The sequence below is a fragment of the Dipodomys ordii genome, unplaced genomic scaffold (genome assembly GCF_000151885.1).
Source record: "Dipodomys ordii isolate 6190 unplaced genomic scaffold, Dord_2.0 Scaffold21, whole genome shotgun sequence".
Lineage (NCBI taxonomy): Eukaryota > Metazoa > Chordata > Mammalia > Rodentia > Heteromyidae > Dipodomys > Dipodomys ordii.
Window position 1 is genome coordinate 9,699,979 of NW_012267237.1, and position 7,508 is coordinate 9,707,486.

Consider the following 7,508-nt stretch of genomic DNA (forward strand, 5'->3'; position numbering starts at 1 on the left):
TCTCACGTCCCCTCTGAAACTTCTGATGCTGGTAGGCCCACTCTAGATCTCCTTAGCCTTAGCCACAGATCCTCACTGACAGCAGACCTCTGTGCAGGTGGGTGAGACTCAGGAGCAGGGCCAATGGGCTGGGCAGGGAGGCTGGGGGCAGGGCCCAGTGCTGGGCTCTCAGATAAGGCATTGTACCCTTCCAGGCCCCAAGGCTGGAAATAGTGATGTCAGCCCAAGCTGGTGAGAATACACATTCTTCCAAGAAAGCACCCCCCCCCAAAAAAAAATGACCTTTGTAGAGAAAAGTAATCTTCTCACAGGGCCGTGATATCACAGCCACTGGAAGGCTCACCAATCAATTCAGTGCCTATGAAAATACCACTAAAAAAAAAAATCTAAAAACCAGCATTGGACAGGGTAGCACATGCCTGTGATCCTAGCACTGGAGAGGCTGAGGCAGGTTTGTGAGTTTGAGGCCAGCCTGGGCTACCTAGGAGACTCTGTAAACCAACAAGCAACCAATCAAACAATTAATAAATCTCAAAACTCAGGGAGGACCAGTGAGATCGCCAAGCAAAACGCGCAGCCCCACCTAGAAGTGAAGCTGGTCAACCTGGGACTAGAAGTACTGGCTGTTAACTGGCTGTTAACTCTTGATCTACGGCGAAAACAAATTTCTCCACCACTCTGACTAATAACCCAGTTATCTGCCCTCCCAGGTTAGACCTTCAAAACAGGTTTAGAATGACCACAAGAACTTGCAATCAGTAAACCTTCTAGTTGACTGAGATAATCCTCAAATGTTGTCTTTGTCTTTTACTCTATTGTCATTGGATGAATACTGTCTGGTTGACAGACTAGGAACATAATCCCAAAGCAATGGAAATTGCAAAAACAAGCAAACAAAAAACAGAACCTGGGTTTATATGGATGGTGTGAAGGTGCTCCTTTACCTACATTGTCACTGTCTTCATCTCCTAGACCAGAGCACTCCAGCGCTCCATTTTGATGCCAGCATTTCCAGCAAGGCAGGGCACCACAACATCTTGAAGAGAACTATGGGTAAACATCTTGCTGTCTCATCACCAGCGCCTGAGTTACTGCTGTGGCAATTACTGAAGCGCCTCAGTGTGGGTTATAATAACTGCACTGTCCAATTAGACCCTCTGCCCAGTGCTGCTCTGTGTACAAAGGTGTTTCACGTGAGCTATTGTTGTGTGGAGCTGGGGATTGAACCCAGGGCCTTGTGGATGCTAGGCAAACATTATGCCACTGAGCTATATCCCCAGCCCTTTTTCAAGTTTTATTTGGTTTTTCGTTTTTGTTGTCGGTGGTGGGGGCTGAACTCTGGGCCTGGGCGCTGTCCCTCAGCTCAAGGCTAGTGCCCTACCACTTGCGCCACAGTGCCACTTCTGGCTTTTTTCTGCTTATGTGGTGCTGAGGAATCGAACCCAGGGCCTCATGCATGAGAGGCAAGCACTCTACCACTGAGCCAACTTCCCAGTCCCCTTTTTCAAGTTTTTATGTTGAGACGGAGCCTTACTAAACTGACCAAGTTGGCCTTGAACTTGCTATGTAGTCTAGGCTGGCCCTGAACTTCTGATTCTCCTGCTGCAGCCTCCCAAGTAGCTGAGATTATTGATATGCACCATCACACCCAGTTCATGTGTGTTTCCTTAAGCAGGATCTAAGCAATTTGAGGACAGGAGCTGTGTCAAATGCAGCAATTCTTCCTTTTCCTTGTCTTGTCCTAAGGTCACACCCACAGTGACTCTAGGATATCTCTAGAACAACAACTAAATTAATGAAGAAAGTAAGTATCCCAAAGTAGTACACGTTTTTCCCAAAAGAGGCCTTCAAAGTTATTCACTCTTCATATTATTCTAATGAAGTTTTAGTTTCCTGGGTAGAGACTAGATCCAAAGCAGAAAATTGAAAATCAAGACATCAATGTGTGATGGCTATTTTTATTACATTTTGATCATTAGGTGGGCACATTACAAAGCAAAGGAGGAAAAAAAAACCTGACAGTTGCTAACTGGTGAGCAGAAAAATAATAAGCTAAAAATATTTTTTAAACCATTCCCCACTCTTATGCATGTCAAGAAGCTCACAGGAGGAGTAATGTCCAGAGTGGGCTTCCACTGGTTGCCCTCCAACCGATGGGTATTTTGAATGTCCGCTGCCAAGGGACTGCTTGGATTGCCCAGGCCTCCACAAATGTTGCACTACATTTTGCATGTTTAACATTTATTTCATAAGGCAGAAGGTTATACAATATAGGTTAGACATTAAACAAGATTCGCTTTTGCATTTTAACAAAGGAGAAAACTCAAATGTTTCTTGTTTAAAGGCATAAGCTTCATTTATCAAGAAAATTCACACACATGAGTAACTCCTACCCAGCTAATATTGCAGAAAGTAGGGTTTTCTGTGTCCATCTCTACTGTAGCTACTAAAATCATATGTACTCCAAAATGATCTGATTTAAGCCAGGCGCTGGTGGCTCAGGCCTCTAATCCTAGCTACTCAAGAGGCTGAGATCTGAGGCAGAAAAGATCATGAGACTCTTATCTCTAATGAACCTTCAGAAAGTTGGAAGTATAGCTGTGGCTAAAGTAGCAGACTGCCAACTTTGATCAAAAAAGCCAAGTAAGAGCATGAAAGCCCGAGTTTAAGCCCGAGTACTCTTTCTGTCTCTCTGACAGCTTGTCTGCTTGTCTGCCTCTATCTCTCTCTCTATCTCTCTCTTTCTCTCTCTCTCTCTCTCTCTCTCTCTCTCTCACATACACACACACCTACAATTACCTAATTTATCTTAATTTATTAATATAGATAACCCTCATGTCCCTGTGGTATGTTATACCAGGAATTTCACAGTTTGTTTACCAAACACTGAAGGAATGATTACAATCCAGGACCTGTCCAGTTCCACCCCAACCTGCCTCCCCCATCATTCCAAGTCAAACAAGAAAGAATGAACAGCAATGGACAACACCATACCACGAACATAAAGCCAGGCTTGTCATATCTAACAGATGCTACAGGATCCTCAACAATACTCTAAAGCCAAAAATGGCTTCTAAAGACCTGGATGCAGGTCCACACATAGGAAGGGCAGAAAGCAGCTTTTCAGCTGGGTATCACACCACCTCACTAAGTTAACAAATGAGTAAACCAATCAGCCAGGCACAGGATTACACTTCCCTGGCTCCTGAAACAAGCTGGAAACTAAGTAATCTAAAGAGAAGCTAGGAAACAGGGCAGGGAGGTGAGGATTAACTTGGCTGAGGTCATGGTGTCCTTCACTAAATATGGACTGCAAGAAAGGTGTGACCTCATTTTCTATGTATGAATGAGAAACTGAAATAGACACCGAAGTATGCCAGGCATAAAGCCCAGGGCAGCAAGGGCAGTGCGTTACCTAGTTATTACACCAAGATGTTCCCTCAGACCTCAGAGAGCAAAAAACAAACAAGAAATCTCCCTGTCTAAACAATAGGATAATATACAGCAAAGGGAAGAACAGCATGTTTATATGGTCACATATTACACTGCCATCGAAAATCATAAATACTTTAATATTTGCTGTGCTAGAGACTGATCCCACAGCCTTAAGTATGCTACGCAAATGCTCTACCACTGAGCCACAACCCCTGGCTACACTTGCACTTTTAAGTGCTTTGGAAACAAGACTTCCTTGTTCTGTGAAGCACTATACATACACACACATGTGTGCACACACATGTAATTTCCTCAATTACATTTTTACCAGAGGGGCAAGAGATATTCAAATTGTTGAAGGAGTTTTCAGAGTGAAATTAGAGGTACTTTATAGTGTCCTCTTTTTTTTTTATTACTTACCAAAGTTTAAACAATGAGCATATATTAATTTTATAATGAGGAAAGGTAGCTATTGAATTGGGGGGGAGGGGAACAGTCTCCCCTGCAGTTACATAGGACCTTCACCTGGCCTTCATTTCTGTCTTCAGGCATCCTGGGTAGGTGCCCAATGTGGTGGACACCGAGCTCTGCCCAAAGAGGCCCAGGCCCCGGCTCCCTGGCCCTGGCTCCCTGGCCCCGGCTCCTGGGCCCTGGGTGAACGGTCCCTTCCCATGTGGATGAGTGCCATATGCTATACTTGCACTTTTGACCCCCCATATCTCTTGTCTAAAGGAAAACTTCTGTGTGTTTGGTTAGGAGTAGGGAGAGAGTGTGTTTCTCTACTCAGTTAGACAGAACATTTTTTAACTTTGGTCCTAGGCTTTTTTTTTTCCACACCGTTTATGACATTAATATTTCAAGATCCTCTTTTACTCAGAAGCTTAATTCTGGCTTTCCTAAATTAGAAAGGGCTTCCCTAAGATAGAAAAAGTAGTCTGAGGAAACACTTGAGCGTTCTTATTACCTATCTTACTCCAGTAGTTCTAACAATCTCTATGTAGAACTCGTTAAACAGATATACACCTCAAACTTTGGACCATCATATCAGACCCCACCAAATTCAGACTTCTTCAGAGACATTTGAAATACCTAGCCAGCATTGTAGGGCATACCTGCAATCCTAAATCTGGAAGCTGAAGCCCTAAGATTGATAGAGAAAAAAAAGGGGGGAAGGAAGGACAAAGGGGAGGGGAAGGGAAAGGAGGATAGGGGAAGGGAAGGGGAGGGGAAGGGAGGGAGGAGGAAGGGGAGGGGAGGGTGAGTCTGAAAGAATGATTACCTGCCATATAAAGAAGGCATTTCTTCTTGAGCACAATTTATCTTTCTTTTCTCTTCTGCAGTCTTCACAGCAAAGTTGTCTTTGCCTCCCCTGCCCACCACCCCCCCAGTCCTGGCCTTGAACCTTGGGCCTAGGCACTGTCCCTAAGCTCCTTTTGCTCAAGGGTAGCACTCTACTACTTGAGCTACAGCACCACTTCTGGCTTTTTTGGTGATTAATTGGAGATAAAAGTCTCACACAAACTACCCTGCAAGGGCTGGCTTTGAACCAAGACCCTCAGATCTCAGCCTCTTGAGTAGCTAGGTTTACAGCGATAAGCCACTGGGACCGCCTTGTCTTTTGACATTTTTGTGCTGAGCCCGTCTTTGACATTTTAGGTGCTATGAAGTATCTTTCAAGAAAGTTCTTATTTTATACAGTTTGGTGAACTTGACTTTCAAGGAAGCTAGGGACTTTGTACCAAATTTAGTTTGAAACAGAAATATCAGTCCTTTGAACACAGTGAGATCAAATGGACATCTGCAGGCTTACAACTGCATGGTTTAAAATATACTCTAGTCCCTCCTTCCTTTGTTAACAGTCTATATTGTTGTAATGACACATAAAGACTTTTAAATGATTTATTGTAAAAGGGTATCAGTTGCTTTTTAGTCCCCCCCCCTTTACCAACCCTTATGAAGATACAAGATTTTGTTTGAATTATTTGAGTTATTAAGCTCTTTAAGGAACCTACTGGTTACAAGGTCTCTTTCCTGGGAGTGCTCTGATTGTCCTACACTTGTGACTTTAAGTAACGATCAAGTATGACAGCTAAAATTAAGTTTACACCTAGGTTGGGATTCTGAAAAACTAGAACTTATCCCCAAATTTCTAAGAATCCTGGGCAAAACTCATTGTGAAAGCTTTGACTACCAGGGCACACAGCAGAATGGGAAGGGCCTTGACAGTGGGTGTGGCCTTGAACTTCAGCTCAGCCATTGGCTATTGGCTACACTGGTAATCTCAGGCAAAGGATTTAACCATGCCTTGACCTCTCATTCTTCTCTCAGACACAGCATGTATGAGAGTTATAAGCATGAACTTGATACTCAACTAACAAAATCAATGAATACACTCTTGGTCTGTAACGATGGATAATTCCAGAGATGCTACAGTCATCATAAATTGTCTTATATACCGATGTGGTCTTTATCTAGTTTTCTGCAATAATATAGTTTCAATTTTCACTACGGTGCTTGTTTTATATTAAAAGAAAGCCTTTCTCTTTCATGTAATTTGTTTTTAGTATAGAACATACCACAATCCAACTTCTTAAGGTACTATCATGACTACCAAATTTTGAAAAAGATACGAAATAGGTCTTGCTAGTTTTGTTAAGAGTCCATCAAATTTAGGTTTCCTCCTCGATTGAGCTATACAATGATAAGAGGTCTACACAGTGCAGCTAGTATGCACAGAGAATACTATAGAGAAGGATCTCCACTGACTTCCAGGTTTCTGGCCTGGAAAACCCTTCTCTCCTTTACCTGGCTTCCTACTGTGCCGCTTAGTGGACTTGCTGTGGACCAGGCCCGGCTTCCATTCTCAAACTTAGGGCCACATTTGCTGAAGACAAACGGACGCTTGAAACCACACACCTCATCTAGAGCAAGATTCCATAGGCCTTCTGCTATCCTTTTGTTCTCTACAAGTCAGAGACTTAAACTAAACTTAAGGGGATGCCTCAAGGTTTAAATCTCCCATGTCTTCATTAGCTGCAGATCCTGTGAAGCAGAAGTGAACCTTTATTCTCCCGCATCACCTCTCCAACCCGAAGATGTGTAAACCACTCATCTACAGATCGTTCACTACAGCGAGGTGTGTAGCACACCTGCCCACTTGTGGCTGGACTTGTATGTGTCCATTTGTCTAAAACTGACAAAAACAAGAACACAACGAAACTCGGAATGATCGTATAGCCTTTATCTCAAGTGCTCCGAAGCCCAGTACCAAGGAGAGAAATAAAGCTAATTTGCAAAAACAGGTCTACTTGAAGGCGGATGGCAATCTGCAGCCCGCACCCGGCACCCTCCCCGGGGCCCTCGAGTGTAATTACACCCGCCCGAGCCCCTGCGAGCCGCCGCAGAAAGTGCAGGGTTGCGGGAGAGCCTGCGGTGCTCTATTTGCCATGACGCCACATGCAGAAAACAGGGGGCAAAAGAAAGAAAAGAAAAGAAAAAGGAAAGGAAACCGATGGCGAGCACCTCGGTGCAGCGTCATTAATGGTCCCGGGTCGGGGGGTGAGGAAGGGGGGAAGGGACCCCAAAGTAGCGGTAGCCCACGCCCCCCGGCCCACTCGGGACCTCTCTCACCTTCGCAAAAGAAAACACGTAAAAAGAAAAACCCAACAAAATCAGAAGTCCCTGGGACGCCAACTCGAAGCCGTTCCTCAGAGCGATTCTTCCCACCGCCCGGGCACCTCGGGCCCCGGGAAGAGTCCGACCCGGCAGCCGGGCTGCGGCGCGCGGGGGGCGGGGGACGCGTTCAGTTACGGACCCGAGCTTTACATAATCACAAATTACATAATGCTCCCAGGTGAAGTTCTGGCCCCCCAGCACCTCCAGTTCTGCCCTCCCTCCCGTCCCCCCCCAGCCCACGCCCCGCATGTTCCCAGCGCGAGCCGCGCGGCGCGGGGCGGGGGGGGGGACACCGAGGGCGACGCGGTGCCGGGTGGCGAGTCACCCTGGAGCAGGCTGAACCGTGCCCGGATAAAAGGGAGCGGGGAGCAGGTGACTGCCTCGCCCCCTCCCTCCCC